The following is a 21,274-nucleotide window of genomic DNA, read 5'->3' on the forward strand; positions in this document are numbered from 1 at the left end:
GTCAAGCATACTTCCCTCATAGTCATAAAGTTAGCACCAAGAAGAGAAAAGGACATCATGACTGTATTTTCTAACTTCTACATTTTCCATCAATATGAGAGGCATCATGGTGTAGTGGATAGGGAATTGTCCTTAGTGTCAAGAAGACATGGGTTCAAATCCTGTCTCTGTAATATAATAGTTATGTGGCCCTAGATAAGTCACTTATTTTCTCAGTGCTTAGGTAACCCTTTAAGATGCTAGGTTTCAGAAAGCTGCTGATTTTCATTGACAGAGGGAGTTAGTCACTGGAAGTTTACAACACCATTGAAATCACAGATCCGGACAAAAAGAGTACTAGCATTATAATTGTTCTGTATTCCTTGAATATATGCACCAGCTGAGAGATGAGGGCAAGTTGCCTTGAATATGTGGGTGGCAAAAGGAAGACAGCTGGAGATTAATCAGTTTACCCTGACTCCTTTAGACATTGGCCATGGGATTCATTTGGGGGCAGCTAGGTGGCACAGTGGATAGAGTGCCAGGCCTGGAGTCAGGAAAATTACTCTTCTTGAATTTAAATCCAGCCTCAGACATATACTAGCTGTATGACACTGGGCAAGTCACTTAACTCTGCCGCAGTGTCCTCAACTGTAAAATGAGCTGGAGAAGGAAATGGCAAACCACTCCAGTATCGCTGCCATGAAAACCACAAATGGGGTCATGAAGAGTCAGACATGAATGAAAAACAACAAAACAAAATAGGATTCATTTTAGGATTTCCAAAGACTTATACCACTGAGTTTTCCCTTAGATAACTGAAGAATCTTTTGGGTAGTTGTAATTTTATACTACTAGGCAAATAGGATTTGGCAAGAAGGTAAAAGGCTTGGTTCATTGTCCAAAAATTCAGCATAGTTAATCCTCAATGCAGCTATCGTTTGTTTGCTATGCTATTTTGCTGTGCAATGCAAGACTTGATTAGGCCAAAAATAATCCCCACTTTCCAGTTGTTTCTTTCATAACCTCCCCTCCCCCCGTCCTCAGCCCAAATATTTATTCTTGGAGTGTTTGTCTCATTTTTACTGATTAACGCAACCAAACTATAATGGGAGATAGATATGGTGGGTTTTGTTTTTTTGTTTTTCTTTCATTTGGTCCTGATGATATAGGTGACTTTCTAATCCTTCCTAAAATATAGATAAATTTAGGAATTGGCTGCCTGAGAGAACTGGTTGCCAGCAAAGTGGAATTGTACAGCATTTAGAGTTATCCTGCTTTGAGTGTTTTTTCAGCCTTTGGCAGAAAAACAGAGATTTTAAAGGACACAAGACCCACATAACTAGTAATATAAATTCTTTGCTACCTTGACATCTCTTGGTTATGCTACAAAACCATTCATGGATCATCTAAAAGAAGTCAAGGTGAACCTAAAGGAAATGTAAAATTTTTAAGTGGGAAAAGAAAGATCTTGTAATAAACCCACATATTCTGCTCTTATTCCTTTTGCTTTTTTTGTTGTGTTTTGATGCGGGAACTGACAGGGAACTTTGAATGTATTTGTAGCAAGCAGACAAATAGATATCCATGTTTCCTTATTCCACAGATCTTGGGAAAGTGTCCAAATAGATAAGGGGTATGAGGAAAAGAAATAATTAGGATTATCAAGTCCCCTTGAAGTTGGTATGTTTTCCCAGGTACAGAGAACTTCTACACACTGCAGAATACTCTTCTTTTTCTAATACTCCTTTTTTTTCCCTTTTTTTTTATTTGGTGAGGCAATTGGAGTTAAGTGACTTGCCCAGGGTCACAACGCTAATGAGCATCATGTGTCTGAGTCCAGATTTGAATTCAGGTCCTCCTGACTTCAGAGCTGGTGCTCTATCCGCTTCACCACCTAGCTGCCCCCTCTAATATTCTTCTAAAGACAGATCTGCAACATTTAGATGCTAAAGAGTATGTCAAGAATCCATTCCCAAAGGGATGCACACACATGTAAATGGAGGGGTTGAGTAACATTGGAGCCTGTTGACCATCTTATCCTTGACTTCTTCCTCACCTCACTCACATACTCGACTGCCAAATCTTGCCATTACTACTTTTATAATATCTCAACATCTGACCCCTTCTCTCATCTCACAGAGCTGCCTCCTTAGTGCATGCCCTTATCATCTCTTAAATAGATTATTGCAGTAGCCTCCTACTATCTTTCATGTCTGGTATGTGCTCTTCCTTAACTCCGCCTCTTAGAGTGCTTCTGTTCCTTTAAGATACAGCTCCAGCACCATCTTCTTTGTGAAGTCTTTCCTGATCCTCCCAAATGCTAGTTCTCTCCCTCATAAACTACCTTGTGTTTAACCCTGTTAGAGATATAGAGAAAGAGAGATATAGAGCTATTTGTGCTATAGATATTTAAATATTTACTTGTCTCCCTGTCAGAATGCAAACTCCTTGTGAGTAGAGATAGTTTCATTCATTATCTACATACTCTCATCTCCTAGCACGGTGTCTGACATTTAGAAAGTATTTAGTAAATACTTGTTGGTTCATTGATTGATTGAAGAGTATTTGTTGATGGACCACTTAAAACCCAGAGCAAATCTTAGAAGTCTGAATGTTATGTCATTCCCAAGACACAGAATCTGATCCAGTTCTAGGGCTTGGTATCATGTCTTAGGGTTAGCAACTCTGGAAAAATCTGTATACACAAACATGAGCAAATGTTGCACCAAGCCAGCCCTCCTAGCATGCCAGTGGTTCAGTCATCAGCTAGTCTTGAAAATTACTATCACTGGGTAAGAAACCCTTTTGAAACATATTTGGAAGATTACTGGGGTGGATCCAACACGGTGGAGTAAAGAAAGCACTTAGCCAAGCTCTCCCAACATTCCACTCCAAACACTTTAAAATAACTCCTTTAATTGAATTCTAAAGTGGCAGAGCTAACAAAAGGTCAGAGTGAGACATTCTTTCAATACAAGATAACACAAGAGGTCAGAAGAAGAGATCTGTGACATGAGGCTAGCTGAAGATCACGTGGATGAAAACAGCAGTGGTGGGACCAGGTGCTGGTGACAAAAGCAGCAGCAGCTTCTCAAGCCAGAAACAGTAAGGAAACATGGCAGCTGATCCGAAGGAGGTTACAGAGGTCCCCTGTGCTAGCATTGGATGCAAGACCAGACATTTGGAAACTCCATTGCCTGTAGCCACTTCTGAGTCACACTTCAAGGGTGGAAAGGAGCACTTTCAGTCAAGAGGGAGCAGAAACCCTGAGGAGCACAGGGGCCCTGAGGAGCAATATTAATTGCAAACCCAAGGGATCAGGGGCCCTTCTTGAGTAAGGACTAGACTGTAGACCTGGAAAGCAATGACCACACCTCTCCCCAAGTCACACCACTTTGGAAGCACTGAAAACTTCCAAACCCCCAGAACTAGTTCTGAAAAAAACATTGTGAAAAAGTCTAAAGCTTGAGACAGTGTATCTTCCACCACCACTACCACCAACACCAACAACAACAACCACAACTGGGAATAGAGCACAACTTCAACATAAAGTTCAAAATCAAGAAATAGGGTGGGAAAATGAGCAAACAAACAAACAAACAAACAAGAACCTAACCATAAAAAGTTACTGTGGTGAGAGGGAAGATCAAGACACAAACTCAGAAGATGATTAAGTTAGAACAGCTACAAACAAAATCTTAAAGAAAAGTGTGAACTGGACACAAATACAATAAGAATTCATGGAAAAGCTCAAAAAATGATTTCCAGAAACTGCCCTCACTGCTTTCTCCAGTCCTCTCTGCATCCCAGACGATCTATTTCCTTGTGCTCACTCATGGATTGGATAGCAGAGGCACTACCAGGAAAGCCATCATAAGACCAGAGGCTTCCATTGTAATTAATGTAATCACAGAAGTTCCACAGAGTTCAACTGAGTCAATCAATCAATTAAAAATGCAAAGTAGATGTGACCAAGACTGCAATAAGTGTGAGAAGAATAAAATAATCTTTGGCTAAAAACAGGGAATCTTATAAGTAGCTGAAAGAATAAAATGCACCTCTAGGCAGTGGTATGCTGGTAAATGTTTTAACAACCAGTACTGAGGGTCAAAGTATGGGGAATGTATGCAAGGTATACTTTTAAGTTTAACTGACATTATTAATATTTTCTCTATCACTTTCTGAAGCTTAGACAATCATCACAACAATAAATCAAAGTCTTATTTGTAGTATTTGCTGGTTTCTGAGGTATTAATGCTCACACTGAATATTTAGCAATTGGCTCTAGCAAGCCCCTCCCTCCAGATCTGTGTATAAAACAGCAAGCTAGTTCAAAACCTTATATTCTAGTAGCAGATCAGTCTGTTGGTGGAGGAGCTCAAGGAGGAGGAGGAAATCGCTGAGAAGTTGTTCACTTCCTCATACCAGCAACCAGAGTCAGTAGCAGTGTATACCAGAGCTGGTAGCACTGACCAGCAACAGAAATAGTAGCAATAACAGATAAAGTACCTAAAGATGGATGTTAAAGAACACCTAAAGTTGGCAGAACTTCATGGATCATGACCCCTTATGACAAAGTAAAGTTTTAGCTTTAGACCCTAAGAAAGCACTCACTTTCAGAAAACAGCAGAGAGCTGTATCTAAGGGAACTTCATGACAACTTTACAAACCAGGAGCTATGAGGTATTCCTTTGCTACATATTTTCTACACATATGCTTTACTACACTCTTACTATAAATTTCAGCCTACTTTCCCAAAGGACTTTTTGTGCACAAGGGGAGAATGCACCCCTAGTTTGTGGGGAATGTCTTGTACCAATCATTATTACTATACCTGCTTAGAAAATGTCCTTTGCTAAAAGCTAATGGAAGCTATGGGCTGATTATCAATGGGAACCATATCAGTGGGGGCTTGTGGGCAGCATTATTAGCAGGTTATCAGGGTTATCCCTAGAGCAGTGACTTGAAGTGTCAACTACTGTCTGGAGACCTGGCCTGCCAATGGAGTGTAGACTGAGAGTATAACCTCTAAAGAGTTTCTCTACTATGAATTATTATCTCTAGCAAAAAGCATGGCTGTGCTTTCTTGTGCCCTCATTTTTCTTTCTCCCAACATTCTACCCTGAAAATATTTCTAATGACTCATCTATTCATTTTGGCATCCCTGGTAATGACAGAATCTATTGAACCTATTGGAGTCATATGAATTATTTTCTTCAGATATGTGCTTTGGGTCCCATACCACAAACAACATAGAAGTATGAAATAAGAAGTAAAATGTCAACAGATAAGATTCTGTTGCACATTTATGAACCTGAGCCAAATTTCTAGCATATAGCCAGATGCCCAAGTGCCCTTCTGGCACCTGCCAGTTCTGGTGTTCTCACACATTTTGTTAAAATGGATTTAGTGGCAACAACAAAATTTTTAAACATGTAACTATGTGATCTTAGTGTTTATATCTACAACTTTTCCCCCTTACTAATGGTTGAACCCCTGGAAGCAGGAGAAGGAGGAGGGGCATTTTGAAACCCATTCCTTAATCTGACAGCCAAAATATGTACAACTATGAGTTGAAAACATGTCGAAGTGAAAATTTGTGACAACATAGGTATCTTAGCAACACAGTTTACTCTGGAGGATGAGGCTGAATTCAAAGCAACTGATATGCCAAGTGAACAGATGCCACCTGAAACACAAAGAATGTTTGGGATTAATGAACTGCAGTTTTCATTTCCAAAGACCATTGAATCGTTCTGGCCTAAAGTAATATGAAGGACTAAAGAACTAATATTGAAGGAATAGTGCAAGCTGCCAGGAGACAATTGATGGGAGAATAAAACCTTAAACAATGAGGCCCTCTAAGAAAGTAGAGCGAAGGAATCTTGGGCGTGTCTGTCCATATTATTCTTAGATTTAAGTTTGACCCCTTTTCAACACTCTGTGTACAAAAATAAACGCATAGCTATAAATTTTTGAGACAAAATTAGTTTAAATTCTTCTATTGATAAGAAAAAACAAAATAAGAATGATTTTTTTAAAGTATTAGGGAAAATTCTTTATTATATAAGATGTCTTTTGGCAGCAAGGAGAGGAAGGATTATGGATAGGGAATCTAAGCCTTGTAAAAATAAAATAAATTAATAAAATATATTTTAAAAGTGTTATCATTAGTATTCTGTAGACTTATGCCCTGCTTTAAGAAAACTTATTTTGATATATCAGATTTTATGTATACACCTTAATATTTTTAGGATGCTTGTTAGTTTTCAAAATACTTTTACATACATTATCTTATTTGAGATCATAGATATTCATTAATTTTCCATAGAGATCTAGCAAATGAATATCTCAAATAACAATAAATAAAAGATTCATATTCTCATTCTAAAAGGAAAAAAACTACTACAGATTTACCTTTAGTGCCATGGTTCCTCTAAGGCAAGAATTATTGGGTAAGAAATTTCAGTGAACTTGGATGGGGAAAAAAAATTAAATCTTTATTTCAACCAACCTCTAACGAAAGTGAGCATTTCTTTAAATTACTAATTTTTTGAAACAATTGTTCTGAGAAGAGGTTCATAGGCTCCCCTAGACTGCCAGAGAGGTCCATGATCCAGAAGTGACTCCATTACATTCAGACTGGAGAGGTGGGGGAAGGGCAGAGTACCAAGGAAAGAGAATGGAAGGAGAGTTGGCCATAATACTTTAAAAATACAACTCTGTGCCTTTTCTATTTTCCTTCTGCAAGGATTCTCCTCTCACCTAGATCAGATAAAGTTTTAAAAGTTAATTGATTTTGTTAAGTTTCTCGTTCTCAGGAATATCAAATTATGTCAGACAGTTATGTGATAATCACATTTTTTACAAGAACCCGATCTTTGAGGTACAAAAAGCGAATTAATTTAAATCATAATTTTATAGCACTGATAATGCTTTAAGGGGTTTTAGAACATTAAATTACCACTGGCAGCTCTTGAGATTACTGTTTACACAGTTGCTGTTTTTCATTATGCCCTCTGTTTTCAGTGCTATAGATCAGGGTGAGTGAGTTCAGAGGTTTATAGTTCTAAAGTTGAGGGGAAAATTCCAAGAGGGATTGAGGTGGTCCCACAACAGGGCGATATGGAAAAGAGATCAGAGCTCTCTTCAGTCACCCCCTTCCCCAGACAAAAGCACTCTCTCTGTTTATCCATGGGAGCGGGGCTGGATAGAGGGGGGAGCACACACAAAGGGAGGTTTACTGCCTGAAACGTTCCTGAAAGAAAGGTTTCATTTTTTTGTTTGCTGGTCTTTTGCAAAATCTATCCATCTGAGATGCTTTTGAGTCTTCCTGTGTTCCTGCTTAGATTTCTACTTAATGCCAGCTTGAGCTAGTTTATTTTTAAAAACACAGGAACCACTAAGTCCTAGCAGGCCCGGGCTAAATGACTAGGCAACCAGGCAATTGCCCAGTGTGTCAAGCTTCACTGGACTGAATTCCCACCACCCCTTCGCTTTTCTCCCTGCCACCTCAGCGGGTGGAGGCGAGCTCCATGGCAACCACTTGTTCCAAAGAACCAGAGAGAGGGCTTCACAGGCACTTTGGATCTGGTGAGGCCTTCTGAGGGGAAAGTGGAAGGTGGGGAGGTGCTAATCAGGCAGGTACAAAGGGTGAGAAAGTTTCACCTAACCAGGTCCTTCTCTGCAATCGGGAGATCCTTTCTCATTCTGTCTCAGAACAGAATGGGGGAGGAAACTGTCTTTAAAGGAGAAAAACGGAAAAAAATAAACCTTTTAACCTCACTTCTGACTGCTCTCCCAGTTCTCTCTTGAGTTTGATCCTAAAGGGGAGGGAGAGATTCCCAAGCCCATTCTGAGGAAGAGAGGCCAACTCGAAGTTGTAAAAGTCCTGCTGTCTTCTGCAACCTCAAGAATGTGAATATCTTACTGGAGGGTGGGATAGGGAGGAAAATTCAGAGAAATTAAGCTGGGACCTTTCTATTTTAATAAAGGAGAATTAAAAATCAAATTGGATGGGTGAGGGGTTTAGAGAAACTAGCAGAAAAAAATAATCAGTATAAGTGAATACATGCTGAAAGGTTCATCAATTTAACTAGAACTTTGATGAGGGTGTATATATAGATATAGATAGATAGATAGATGATAGATAGATAGATAGATAGATAGATAGATAGATAGATAGATAGATATAGATGAGGGGCTGTGGACACGAATCAGAGAATGGGTGAGGTTTATTGTGGGAAAACTTTCTGTAGGAGTCAAGTTTTGTTCTTCAATTTAAAGAGAGAAAGCGGAAAGTTAAAGAAACAGAAAGAGAGACATTGTTCCATATATAAGAGTTGAGGGTGTATAGCGCAGTGGCCCTGAAGTCAAGAGGACCTGAGTTCAAATCTGGTCTCAGACCAAACACTTGACACTTACTAGCTGTGTGACCCTGGGCAAGTCACTTAACCTCAATTGCCTAAAAAAAAAAAGAGTTGGGGGCTTTGGTTTTGTGTTCCCCATCCGGCAGCCAGCACCATCTTTGCCCATCTTCCTTCATTACTTTAGACCAGTGGCAAGTACTGTCCCTAGGTGTTTGTCTGTTGGACCATGGGCATAGTGCCAGCCTCAAAGTGGGAAGGAGGTGAATGAAATGCATTGGCTTAAAATTCTACTAAGAGTGAGCTAGGAATCTACTTTTGATAAGAGAAAATATAGAGGTCCCTCAGAGTACCTGAGACATTTTTGTAGCCTCTCCTTGGGCCTAACAAAAGAACTTTAAAAAAAACAAAACATTTATTAAGCGTCTATTATGTTTCAGACACCGTACTAAGTGCTTTTCAAATATTATCTCACTTAATCCTCATAACAATCCTGAGAAATAAGTGCTATTAATATCCCCATTTTACAGTTCAGGAAACTGAGGTAGACAGAGGTGAAGTGATTTGCCCAGGGTCACAGAGGCTCCAAATGTCTGAGACTTTGTCTTCTTGATTCCAGGCCAGCACTCTTATCTATTACACTACCTAGCTGCCTCTGAAAATTTCTCAACTCGCCCAGAGCTCTATGTTGTTCTTACTACTTTATTGTAATGAATAAAAAAGCATTTAATAAGAGCATCATGGGCAAAGTGCTATGCACTGGGCTTACAAATAGAAAAGCGGAAACAGCCCAGCCCTTGCTCTCAATGAGTTCCCATTCTAATGGAGCCAGTGTATGTAAGAAGTTTCAGCGGCAAGTCGGATGGAAAGCCCCCGTGGTCCTTAGGGTGCAGTAACCAAGCAGATGGTAATGCTTCTTCTCTAAAGTTTTTTTCCACTGATAAAATCATCTCCACTTTAGATGTTGAAGCATTTGGCAATGCCAAGGACTTGGGTGGCTAGGACTTTTCTTCCTGGTCTTCAGTAACTGCTGTTGCTGAAGATGTGAGGTCTGCAGCACCTCCAGAAAGCAATTGCCAGGTCTTATCTCCACCCTCTGAGATCACGGTTTTGGTGGCTGGAAGCAGGCAGGACCAGTGGTCTGGAGGGCCCTTGGGCCCAGCCACTTGGTGCCAAGTCTGAGAGTTGTAATGCTTGGCTGAGGTTGAGACACGATTGGGAAGCAAATGGGAGGTACTGATTATATTTTGGGTATAGTTTCCAGCCTACAGCCCCATCTGGTTGGCCACTGAAGGCCCTCTCAGCCAAATTGAGGACCTTCCAAATCGCCGGTCTTAATCAAAGTTTCCCATCCCTTACTCCTAAATGAATTAGACTGAGCAAAGTCTAAGACAAGCTTCAAGAAAGCTCTAGAAACCAGTAAAGTGATAAAGCTGCTGATCACTACTGACAACCCTGACACCATGTCAAGGACTCCTGTGACCATTAGATGTGCATTAAGACCAACTTAGAGTCAGGAGTTGGAGAGAGAAAATTGGATCAAATAATCAGGGCTTAGAGTTGGAAAGAATTTTAGAGCTCACCTAATTAATATACCTCCTCCCCGCCTTGTTTTATAAATCAAAAAATTAAAATGGCTTACCCAAAGTCCCCGTAACTAAGAAGTGCTGGAGCCTGACTTTGAACCCAGATCTTATACCAAATCCTATGCCCTTCCCATTATACTGGGCTGCCTCCCAAATGTTTGTGTAGATTCTCATAAAAAGGGACAGAAATCTAGCTGCGGAATGGAGAACCAGGCTGGAGCCTCACTAGGGCCAGGAAAATCCAAGGTAGAGAGTTGTGAAAGCCAAGGTTAGAAGTCAGAATGCCACCAATGGGCAATGAGAAAGTTATTACCTTGACTTTTATTAAATAGTAATAATGATAATTAGTATGTAGATATCATGTAAGGCTTGTAAAGCAGCTTAGGACCATTATCTCATTTTATTCTTACAATAACAATACAGGGTAGATATTGTGGGGTATTATTGTCTCCATTTTGTTGATGAGGACACTGAGGTTAATAGAGGTGTAATGGGGTGCCCATAGTCAGATTGCTTGTGATATTACAGGTGGCATTTAAACCTAAGTCTATGCTAACTCCAAATCCAATCCTTCCTTCTTTCCTTTCTTTCTTATGTTTTTTCTTTCTTCCTTTCTTTTTTCTCTTCTCTTTATCTTTTTCCCTTTCTTTTTTCTTTCCCCTTTTTCTTTCTTCTTTAACCCTTCCTTCCCTCCTTCCTTCCTTACCCTTTCCTTTCTTCTTCCTTTCCCTGTTTCTTTTTCTCTTTCCTTCCTTCCTTCCTTTCTTCTTTCCTTTCCTATCTCTCTCGATGTGGACTAGTGCACAGGAACAGTGTAGAGTACATTGAGGCTGGAAAGCCAGCATGAAGGCCAGCTTGAACTAAGGGTCACTTTTTGAAGTGTGAAAGAAGTATTTTAGGACAAATAAAAGAATATGCTATCTCACACAACAGATGCAGGGAACAATCACCAATATATTGTGTATGAAATTATGCCTGAATTCTAGAAGAGTTTAGATTCATAACAAACTATGAAGGTTGGCAGAGAGGAAATGGGGCAGAGGGAAACTATTGGATTTGTACAGTACAATTTGTACATTTGTATTTGCATTTTACAGGAAAGAAAGTAGCTAATTGACTGTCCATGAGAAATGAAGGAGAGATAGCCTGGGGAAGTGCCCTGCTTTCTGCTTCACTGGTTGTCAAGGTACATGAAGACAGAAGTTAGACATAATGAAGTTTGAAGCGTGGGCAAGACACACACTTAGAAAGATCCTAAAGGTGGATGAAGGGTGGAGGGAGAGAGATCTGAGGGAAGCTTAGAAGTCAAACTACAGTAATAGGAGAAATCAGCAAAGTAGAAGAAACTATTTTTGGGAGAACTCTGTTTTAGCAGGGAAACTCAAATAAATTTTTTTGAAATAATGCGATAAATTTAAACAAACCAAAGGAACATCATGGGGTTTTGTTTTGTGGTTATTGGACTTAAAGTAGCCATTTTTCTTTAAAAAATGGAAGAGATAATTGCATCAGTAAGAAAAGTCAGCGTATCTACTACTACACATACTTTTTAAGCGATTTGTTTTTGGTGTGTAATGAACCATTCCCAGGCCCTACAAGCAAAATCCCTGTAAATAGTTGTAGACTATTCTACTAGAGGATAGTACTACGTATCCTAATTACATAATTATTCACTACACTGGCCATTCCTGTAGTCCTGTTATAAACATAAGACTTTGTTAACTGTTTACCCAAGAGACTAGAATAGTGCTCAATCCTGTAAATTATGTATGTCTATCTAGTGGGTTATAATGGAAAGCTTAATTACCTGCTTCGAAAGACAGCTTAATTACTTTCTCTAGGGAATACTCTTTCAATTCATTGGTTTTTGAAGGGAGTTTTGTTGATTCATTTTTATTTAGGCAACAAAGGAGTTTTTACTGCAAAAAAAAAAAGTTTGCATTCTGCCCTGTAATGGGTGAATGCTGGGTCTGCAGGCTAAAAGGAGAAGTCTGTGTGCTTGCATCCCAGCCCAGCATTTTACCTGCTCTGATACTGTTGAAATTACAGCATAGGTTTTTGAAATCCCAGAAATTAAGCTCTAAGGCTATTCCTTCATCTGCACAAAGTATTCTCTTTTTATTTTCTTTGCTTCTGTCACAAGAACAGGTGTCATTCTTAATGCTGCATTTCTGGATGATAATTTTCTGCATTGAAAACTTGTGTTTTCCCGTTGCCTGGGGGTTTTGTCACAGTTGTGCTTTTGTTAGCTTCTTCTTCATCCTTGTATTTTAGGATTGGGTGATCCTTTAGGGAAGGTGGCATATTTTGGGGAATGTTAGGATGAAGTTGGAATCTTATTTTTTTTCTCATTCTTTTTTTTTATTTAGATCTGACTTTATTTGTATGAAAAGTGTTTTGTAATTGTGTAATTTAAACTTTTGAAAAAAATTTTAATTATTTTCAATTAACAAAAATCTGCTTTCCCTCCCACTCTTCCCTGCTTCTCCCCACTCCCACTGAGAAAGAAAAAAATCTGTATTACAAATATGTGTAGTCAAAGGAAATTTCTACATTGGCCATGTCTGTCTGTCTGTCCCTCTCCTATGAGTATCACTTCTATCAGGATCAGGAGTTAGGTAACATATTTCATCATGAGTCTTCGAATTAGGGTTAGAAAGTGGGATTTAACCTGATTTTTTTTTAAAGTTAGGTTGTATTTTTTTTAAACAAAATCTACCTTCTCTCATTCACCCCTCTCTCTTTTTTTAAAATATAAATTTATTTATTTTTAGTTTTCAATATTCACTTCCACAAGTTTTTGAGTTCCAAATTTCTCACCCCTTCCCCCACCCCAAGATGGCATGCATTCTGAATACCCCTTCCCCTGGTCTGCCTTCTCTTCTATCTCTCCCCCCTCCCTTCTCTTATCCCCTTCCCCTTCTATTTTCCTGTAGAGCAAGATAGACTTCTGTACTCCCATTTCCTGTATTTCTAATTGGAATCTTATTTTTTCAATGACTTGGCAGGGGACTATGTAGTGGAAAGAAAGAGCTCTCAATTTGGAGTCTGATTATGTGGATTTGAGCCATAATTCTGTGACTAGCTGACTGTCACACAAGCATTGTTATCTTAGGCAAGTAACTTCATGACTCTGGGCCTCAGTTTGCTTTTCTGTCACTTAAGAGGGTTGGATTAAAAAAAGTTTAGCTTCATTTTAGCCCAACATTTTATAATTCTAGTAAGTCAATGATCAGAAACCATATAAAGTGGGACTAGAACAAGAATATTAAGCCAGTTACATAACTAATCTGCAGATTTATAACACAAATATCATAGACTCATTAGGCTGGAAGAGGCTATCTGTAGTTTAGACTGCTCCTAAGCCATTGTGAATAGATAGATAACATTTGAAAAAATCTCCCAAGTCAAAAAGTTTTTCCTTATCTAATGTAAGACCATCCTTATATTTACTATACTTAATACTTAAAGTTATGCTTAAGTTATACATACTTAAACTTATATGTTATTGGTTTTTTCTCCATTGACAAAGAAACAGCTTAAAGATTATTTTAGATGTCTTAGATCCACCTTAAATTTTTAAGCCCAACTGTAGCATGACGGTAAGCTAGGTGGCACAGTGGAGACAGCACTGGACTTGGAGTCAGGAAGACCTGAGTTCAAATCCAGCCTCAGTTCTTTCCTAGCTGTGTGACCCTAGACGAGTCTTTTAGCCTCTGTCTCATTCAGTCTGCCTCTGTCTCAGTAACATCATCTGCAAAATGGGAATAATAATGGCATCTCCCTCCCAGGGATTTTGTGAGAATAAAACAATGTCATATCTGTAAAGTGCTTTGCAAATTTTAAAGTGCCATATAAAAGCTATAGCTATTATTTTTATTTTAATATTCGTTGATGTGGGGACAGGTAAGTGGTGCAGTGGATACAGCACTGGGGCTAGAGTCAGGAAGTTCAAATTTGGCCTTAGACATTTACTAGCTGTGTGACCTGGGCAAGACACTTAACTCTGTTTGCCTCAGTTTCCTCATCTATAAAAATGAAGAGGAAGGAAATAGCACACCACTCCAGGACCGTTGGCAAGAAATCCCCAGATAGGGTGGCAAAGAGTCGGACATGACTAAAATGACTGAACAACAACAAAAACAACACTAGTTGATGTCAAAGCTTCAGGGAAGAATATTTAGCAAACCTACGAATTATACTTGTGCATATTCCCCTATTCCCCCTAATAATTATTTAAGTGAAGCCTTTTGTTTTCATGCCATGATTACTGCTTTCAATAAACAAAAATGGGTTTGCTTTTCATAATTGTGTTTGACAATCACAAATGTTATTGTTCATGTTAATCAATCACATTCTCCTAACTCTTTCATTTGCTAAGGGCTTTCAGTTACTATCGAAAATGAACAGTTATTAGACTATTCTGGCCTATAGTTTTTCTTTCCATATTCAGAAGGTTTATTTATCCAACTTTTCTCTAGGCAAGTCCATAACACACACTGCTTGAAATAACTATATTACCCAGGATTCTTCCTAGCTCACTCAACAGTAGTCAGAGGGGGGACTATAAATCTAAAAATGCCATCTTTGGTTTTTATTCTTATACACTGACTGACCTTTGTTAAATTGGAAATTACCAGATGCTCAGTTGTATATAATAACATTAAATACGAACCTTAAACAAATTGGTTTAATGGTTGAAATTTTTCATGCTGACATCAGCTTGAATTTTATTTTTGGCTACATATGATAAATACTGGAACTGTAAGGAGTTTACTTTGTATTTTCATTGAGCTTTGTATGAAGATGTGCTTTTTTTTTGTTCTTAATTCTTTTTTTTAATATACATTTATTTATTTTTAGTTTTCAACTTTCACTTCCACAAGTTTTTGAGTTCCAAATTTTCGCTCCATCTCACCCCTCCCCCCACCCCAAGGTGGCATGCATTCTGAATATCCCTTCCCCTAGTCGGTCCTCTCTTCTATCTCTCCCCCCCACTTCTCTTATCCCCTTCCCCTTCTATTTTCCTGTAGGGCAGGATAGATTTCTGCACCCCATTTCCTGTATTTATTTCCCAGTAGCAAGTGAAAACTTTTTTTTAAACATATGTTTTTAAAACTTTGGGTTTCAGATTTTCTCTCTTCCTCCCTCTGCACCCACCCTCATTGAAAAGGCAAGCAACTCAATATAGGTTGTACATGTGCAGTTACACAAAACACTTCCATAGTAGACATGTTGTGAAAAACTAACTCTATTTCTCTTAATCCTATCCTGCCCACCCATTTATTCTATTCTTTCTTTTAACCCTGTCCTTCCTCAGAAATATTTACTTCTGATTACACCCTTTCCCAATCTGCCCTCCTCTCTATCATCCCCCTACTCTCTTGTCCCCTTCACCCCCTATTTTCCTGTAGGGTAAGACATACCCATACCCAATTGAATGTGTATGTTATTCCCTCCTTAAGCCAAATCCTACGAGAATAAGATTCACTCATTCCCTCTTACCTTCCCCCATTTCCCCTCCACTGTAAGAGACTTTTCTTTTATGTGACATAATTTACCCCATTCTACCTCTCCCTTTCTTCTTCTCCAAGTATAATCCTCCCTCATCCCTTAATTTTATTCTCCAGATAAGACCCCTTAATCTTCAATTCACCCTGTGCCCTCTATCTATCTATCTATCTATCTATCTATCTATCTATCTATCTATCTATAGACATACATATAATTTTTTTCCCTCCAACTACCCTAATACTGACAAAGGTCTCATGAGTTATAAATATAATCTTTCCATGCAGGAATGTAAACAGTTCAATCTTAATAAATCTTTTATGATTTCTCTTTCCTGTTTACCTCTTCATGTTCTACTTGAGTCCTGTATTTGAAAGTCAAATTTTCTATTCAGCTCTGGTCTTTTCATCAGGAATGCTTGAAAGTCCTCTATTTCACTGAATGACCATTTTTTCCCCTGAAGGATTATACTCAGTTTTGCTGGGTAGGTGATTCTTGGTTGTAATCCTATCTCCTTTGCCCTCCAGAATATTATATTCCATGTCCTGCGGTCCTTTAATGTAGAAGCTGCTAAATCTTGTGTTATCCTGATTGTGTTTCCACAGTACTTTCATTGTTTCCTTCCGGCAGCTTGTAATACTTTCTCCTTGACCTGGGAACTCTGGAATTTGTCTATAATATTCCTAGGAGTTTTCCTTTGGGGATCTCTTTCAGGAGGAAATCTGTGGATTCTTTCCATTTCTATTTTGCCCTCTGGTTCTAATATATCAGGGCAGTTTTCCTTGATAATTTCTTGAAAGATGATGTCTAGGCTATTTTTGTGATCATGGCTTTCAGATAGTCCAATAATTTTTAAATTCTCTCTCCTGGATCTATTTTCCAGGTCAGTTGTTTTTCCAATGAGATATTTCACATTGTTTTCTAATTTTCCGTTCTTTTGGATTTGTTTTACAGTGTCTTGATTTCTCATAAAGTCACTAGTTTCCAATTGCTCTATTCTATTTTTTAAAGAGTATTTTCTTCAGTAATCTTTTGGACTTCCTTTTCCATTTGGCCAATTTTTCTTTTTAGGGCATTTTTCCCCTCATTGGCTTTTTGGACCTCTTTTGCCATTTGGGTTAGGCTATTTTTTAAGGTGTTATTTTCTTCATTATTTTTTGGGGTCTCCTTTAGCAAGCTGTTGACTTGTTTTTCTTGATTTTCTTGCATCACTCTCATTTCTCTTCCCAGTTTTTCCTCTACTTCCCTTACTTGCTTCTCAAAATCCCTTTTGAGCTCTTCCAAGGCCTGGGAATTTGTTTAGAGCCATTTTTTATGAGTATTTGGAGGAGTCTGGGGGAGAGCTCAAGCAAGTCACTGCTTTCACTCCGCCATCTTGGCCATTTGTCTGAAGACGCTTTTTGTTTAAGTATATATCACATACAAGTCTGATGGGCAGGCAGGATTTTATTTTATAGTGTATATGATTTTGTTGTTATGGTATCATTTGAATCTATTAAGCATAGTAATTGAAGCATTGCTGGGCCTTATTATCTGTGTAGATACATTATGCAAATGCCAGAGGGGCTCTGTAATGAAGAATGAATTCTGCATCATAAAATAATTTTTGCCAATTACATAATGATTCAGAATCAGGGAAAATATAGGAATTTCCTCATAATAGTCATTATGTGGAATGTTTCTAGCATTATATCATTTAAAGAAGGTTCCAGAATTATAATATGGTCCTTTGACTAAAACATACATTTGGAGTTTTGAATGTTGCATGAAAAGTTTCATGGTATTATAAACTCAAGTCCAAACAGTGCTAAAAGAGCAAAAAAATTTTAAGGTGGTACTAAAACAGTTTATGCAAGGAGGCGTTTGGGGGAGCAAACATTGGCAAAATGAACATTTCAAAGAGTTTAGAGGATGGATAATTTCCCATAGTCTACATTTCTGCATAGGAACCTGGCTTAAGAAGGGTGGGATGCTTCTGAGAACCAATTTTTAATGATACTGATAGATCTTATGCAGCAGGAGAGGTATAGCATCATGAAAAGATTTATCAAACTGATGCAAAATTGAGTGAGCAGAACCAGAACAATTTATACTGTAACATAAAGATTATAAAAACAATTTTGAAAGACTTAAGAACTTTGACCAAGTAAATGATCAACCATAATTCAAAGGACTAATGAAGAAGGATGCTGTCCACCTGAGAGAGAGATAATGGACTAAGATGCAGAAGAATAAATGCATTTTTGGATATTACCAGTGTAGGAATATGTTTTACTTGACTGTGTTTATGTGATAACAGGAGTTCTATATTCCTTCCTTACTTCCTAAATTCCTTCCTTATTTCTTTTCTTCTTTCTTTCTTTCTTTCTTTTTTTCTTTCTTTCTTTCTTTCCTTCCTTCCTTCCTTCTTTCCTCTCTCTCTCTCTCTCTCTCTCTCTCTCTCTCTCTCTCTCTCTCTCTGTTTGCTTACTTGCTTGCTTCCTTCTTTCCTCTCTTTTCAGTGGGTGAGAGGTATAAGGGAGAACAAAATGGGCATTTGGTGATTTTTAAAAATAAAATAATATGAAGAAGTTGGATTGACCTACTGTGTTCTACCCTGATCAGACCACACTTGAAATATTGTGCTTGGTTCTGGTTTTAGGAAGGACACTGACAACCTGGAGCATGTCCTGAGGAAAGCAACCAAGATGGTAAAGGATCTGGAGATCATGGCTTAAAAGAATTAGTTAAAGGAACTGAGGATACTTCTTGTTGTTCAGTCATATCCAATTCTTCATGACCCCATCTGTGCTTTTCTTGGCAAAGGTATTGGAGTGCTTTGCCATTTCCTTCTCTAGCTCATTTTACAGAAGAGGAAACTGAGGCAAACAGGGTTAAGTGACTTGTCCGGGGTCACACAGCTAGTAAGTGTCTGAGGCCAGATGTGAACTTAGAAAGATGAGTCTTCCTGATTCCAAGCCCAGCATTCTATCCACTCTGACATTTAGCTGCCCCTGAGGATACTTAGCTTGAAGAAGAAACGACTTCAGAGGAATATGGTGCCCATCTTCAAATATCTGAAGGCCTATCATGGAGGAGGGGTTAGGATTAGACTTTTTCTACCTGGCTCTTGATGACAGAACTAGGGGTAGTGAATGGAAATTGGAAAGAAGTAGATACAAGCACAATATAAAGAAAAACTTCCTGACAACTAGAGTAGTCCAAAAGTAGACTGGAGATATCCAACAGCTGGATGACTTCTTATCAGGGATGTTGTAGAGAACATTTCTTTTCAGGTATAGATTGAATGGTATGGTGTCTGATAACCCTTCTGTATTGAGAGTATGTGAAATGATGTGGGGGCAGGGGAGAAAATGGGGAGGGACTGTCTGAAGATACAGACGAAGATGCACAGAGAACTCATTGAACGAAGTCAGATGATAAAAAGGCATGTATAAAAGATGGGAGCAAGGGCAGGTTTTTTGTTATACTGGGAGTGAAGTAAAGATGAAAGAGAAAATAGAACCATTGGTCATGGTGGATGGAATGATGTAATGGACAACAGAGAGAAAGTGGCTCTCATCTCTCATTTTACTTGTTTTCTCTCCCATGAATGATCTTGAAGCTAACCAATTTAGAACAAAAAAAAAGGTTTGAAGGAATTGAAAATAAAGATAAATGAAGAAATGATAAGAGATAAACTAGCTACTCTGAAAATGTTCAGATAGGCAGGCCAAGAAAAGCAGCATCCCAGACTGAAAAAAAAGAAAAGATTGTAGGTCTGATTGCTAAAATCATCTATGAAAAATTGTGGAAAATGTGGCAGATACCACCAGACTAGAGATGGGTAAGCATTGTAATAATATTTAAAAATGGGAAGGAGGCTGACTTTGTAAACTATTACCTAGTAAGCCTGAGTTTGATTCCTGACAAAGGAATAGTTTATGAGCATTTAGAAAGGGAAACAACAATCATCATAGAGAAGGAGGTTATTGAGGTGACATATTAGGTGATTTTAAGCCATTATCTCCAGTTCCTTCGCCATCTTGGTTGCCCTTCTTGGGATATGCTAAATGTTATCAATACCTTTCCTAAAACCAGAATCAAATGCAACCATTGTCAAGATTTATCTGTGGTATGGCCTAATGATATTACAAATAAATATTAAAAAGCAGAAATATACTCGATAGATCAGTACAGACAACATAAACAAATGACACAGGCCTAAATGGAGAATTAATAATGATGTCCAGAATGATCAGTGAGTCAGAAAATAAATCACAGATACAATTACCAGCTATCTGAAAGAGAATGCTAATGATATAAAAAGTCCTGGTATGCAACTACAGCAGTCCTCAAAGGAAAAAAAAATATTAAATCTCTGGCAAGGAACAAGGGATATTTAACCTGGAAACTTAGAGGAATTCTGAGAGTTGTCTTTAGATATTTGGAGAGTTGTTTTGTGCAGGAGGAATTAGATTTATTTCATTTGTCTCTAGTAGGGAAAAATAGGAACACAGGGTAGAAGTTGCAGAGAAAAATATTTTAGCTCAATATAAGGAAAATACTTAGAATTGCCCAAAAGTAGAATGGCCTGCCTCTAGAGAAATACACTCTATCATTAGAGGTCTTCCAGCAGAAGCTGAAGGTTTACTTTTTAGAATGTGTGTGTGTGTGTGTGTGTGTGTGTGTGTGTATAAAATATATGCAAGTGTGTGTATGTAAATACATGTATACATGCACATACATACATGTGTATGCTGTATACATGCAGGTGTGCCCACTCACGTGCATACACATGTGTGTATACGTGTGTGTGTGTGCATCCATATAAACACATATACACAACATACATATGGGACTTCATGATATCTAAGGTCCCTTTCATTTCAAATAGTCCGTGTTTGAAAAAATTGCATTAGAAATGATTGAATCCTTCTCTAGTCTCCCATATTAAAAGAATCTGAAATTTTATTTCATATTGGATTGCCCTACACCAATGCAGATCACATCCATGAAGTGATGGACTTGGAATCAGGAAGACCCAAGTTCAAATACTGCCTCAGACACTTTCTATTGTGTCACCCTGAGCAAGTCATTCACTTTCTCTCAGCCTCAGTTTCCTTATCTTTAAAATGAGGATAATAGGGGCAGCTAAGTGGCACAGTGGGGAGAGCACCGGCCTTGGAGTTAGGAAGACCTGGGTTCAAATGCGGCTTCAGACACAGAACACTTACTAGCTGTGTGACCCTGGGCAAGTCACTTAACCCCATTGCCTAGCCAAAAAATAAATAAATAAATAAATGAGGATAATAATAGACCTACCTCCCAGGGTTGTTCTGAAGATAAAATGAGATAATATTTATAAAGCACTTTACAAACTTTAAAATGCTATTATTATTATTTTTATTACTACTACTACTACAAAAATGATGGTAAACATAGTGTCATAAATTTTAATCATGTAAATAAAGGAAGAAATAGTTAATATATGACTCTAGTTTTTGCAAAATATATTTCGCTCTTTCAAATCTCAAAATGTCTGCCTTGATTACATCTGAATGGGCTCCACAAAAGAAATTTATTCTAAAATCTAGTTTTTTCCCTGCAAAGTCTGAGAAGCTACCTGGTATTACCTTGTATGGGAAAGGGGGTAGTACCAAGGAAGAACACTTGGCATTGTCGTGAGCCAGGCAAAGCAAGAGGGAGGAAATCTGAGCAGGTTGTTTTCCCATTATACTTTTTTACCTTTCTCTGATGTCTAGGAGAGGTCTGTCTCCCCAAATTAAGTTCAGTTACAGTAATAATTAAGTATTTACTATTTTTTAAAAATTAATTTATTTTTAGTTT

The 21,274-nt window shown here is 38.2% G+C and overlaps 1 protein-coding gene across 2 annotated transcripts in view; it reads left to right on the forward strand.

The window, feature by feature from the left end:
* Positions 1 to 21,274, forward strand: part of CHN1 (chimerin 1) — a 278,669-nt gene that overhangs the window by 186,861 nt on the left and 70,534 nt on the right. The gene's annotated exons all lie outside the window — the stretch shown is intronic.

This window comes from Phascolarctos cinereus, unplaced genomic scaffold (genome assembly GCF_003287225.1).
Source record: "Phascolarctos cinereus isolate Bilbo 61053 unplaced genomic scaffold, phaCin_HiC Scaffold_726;HRSCAF=1367, whole genome shotgun sequence".
In the NCBI taxonomy this organism is placed as follows: Eukaryota; Metazoa; Chordata; class Mammalia; order Diprotodontia; family Phascolarctidae; genus Phascolarctos; species Phascolarctos cinereus.